We start from the raw sequence: 2,084 nt of genomic DNA on the forward strand, positions 1-2,084 counted from the left end.
AGTGGGGGGCAGTCTTGAGGACATGAGGCAGAAGAGCACCCAAAGGCCGGATGGTGAGAGACCTTCGTGCCAAGACCTTAGGTGTTCACCCGACAGACAGATGTTTGGAAAACCAACAGCGCTGCCGGTCAGACCTGGTACTGGACCCTGGGGAATCGGTGTGACCAAAAGAGACTCCCAGAAGCTGGGACCGCTGCGTGCAGAGTGGACCTGGAATCCCGGGTCGCACAGAGAGGGGTGACAGAAAACGATGGGACACGGTGAGAGAGGGTGGAAGCAGGATCCCGCCTAGGCCAGGAGGGCAGGCTTCCCCGAGGAAATGCTGAGCTGACCGGCGCAAGAGCCCTCTGGTCAGGGGAGGCAGGAGTGCTGGCGGCAACCAAAGGTTGGTGGCCTTGGAGACGGACCTCCAGGGCCACACGCAGCACCTCGAAGAAAAGTTTGAGACTCTACCCAAGGGCAGCGAGGGACCACTGGAGGGTTTTGTGTGTGTGTGTGATGGGTTTTCATTTTGACCTCGTGTTTTACATGAAAGGAGTGGTACATCCAAGGCCAAGGCCAGCATCTAAAGGCCAGAGGAGCAGGAAGGAAAGGTATGGGGGGTCAAGGGAAGTCCATCTGTTGACTGCGGATCCTGGAACTTGGCTTTTTGGACCTGTGACTAGAGGAAGGAGCATAGGGCAAGAGATGCCCAGAAAGGAAGGGGGCCCTGGTGGCGTTGTGGGTTATGCGTTGGGCTGCTAACCTCACGGTCACCAGTTTGAACCCACCAGCCTCGCTGGGTTCAAAAAAGAAGAGATTCACAGCCTCACAAACCCATCAGGGGAATTCTGCCCTGTTCGGTTGGGTAGCTAGGAGTTGGACCGGACTTGATGGCAGTGGGTTGGTTCGGAGTTTGGCCCAGAAAGGAAAGGCACTTGGGGAACGTGGGCATCTTCTCCCAGTGGTGTTTTCTGTGTCCAGAGCTGGAACTTCGCCCCCCCTTCTTTTCTTCTGAGCCCCGTTGTGGCTCATCAGTCAGGGAAGGCCCTTAGCCCCAGCCCCGTACCCTCTGTGCCATGAGAGAGGCTCCCCAGCATCTGTGTGGCCCTGCACCAATCAGGGACCCTCTCATCAGGCTCATCTCAGAGCAGGGTGAGTGGTCCCTGTGGGCAACCTAACCTTCTCCGATGCTCCTTGCAGACCGTGAGAGGCGCCAACAGTGGGTCCCTGTCTACATGCAACACTGAACGTGGCCCAGCACAGAGCAGCAGCAGGATGGTCCTCACGCCCCTCACAGACCATCGAGCTTCGGATGGTCCTCACGCCCCTCAGCCCAGGCCCCGAGGGAGAAGGATGGAGAGAAAGCCTCTTGTGCTTTCCTGCGTGGAGGAGAGACTGGGAATCCATCATCCCATTTCCAAGTGTGGACACCCTCCTGCCCACCCCTTGGCACTCTCAACACCTAAAGGCATGACTCCAAGGACATGTTCGGTGCTTTACCGAACCCAGATGGACCTGCCTTGGCCCACCCCAGTGGCTGCCCCTGGTGAGCACAGTCTCACATCGTGTCCATCTGAGGTAGTGGTGGGGGTGGGGAGTGGGGGAGACAGAGGGGGTGGGGGTGTGCTTCCTGCTGCCTTCTCACAGGTGAGGTGGCTGCAGGGGATCACTTAACAAGCGATTCCCCTACTGCTGCTTACCCAGCGCCACACATAGCGCTACCCTCCTGGAAACACCTGCCTATGAGTTCCACCTGCCGGCCAGCATCTTCCATGTGTATGTCTTATGATGCAGACTTCCATTAGATGTCTCACTCCCCCAAAGGTGCCTACACAGGACAATGGCTCTGTCCCATCCCGTAGTCACTCCACGCTCCTGGAGGACAGCCTGCTTGTCTAAAGAGTCTCCTAGGTAACCCCACACTTAATGAATTGAGTGAATGACACATGACCCACAATTTAAGTCCCATCACCCCTCTTGTCCCCTCCAAATTCAATGACAAATCTGCCCCCCGTGACTGCAGGATGCCAAGCTGATGAGCAGAAGCTTACGTCGATTTTGTGTTTCTCCAGAGAGTTCTGGGGTTCATGTTGCTTTCCTGG

The sequence above is a fragment of the Echinops telfairi genome, unplaced genomic scaffold (genome assembly GCF_000313985.2).
Source record: "Echinops telfairi isolate 266 unplaced genomic scaffold, ASM31398v2 ScPeMD7_2573;HRSCAF=3158, whole genome shotgun sequence".
In the NCBI taxonomy this organism is placed as follows: Eukaryota; Metazoa; Chordata; class Mammalia; order Afrosoricida; family Tenrecidae; genus Echinops; species Echinops telfairi.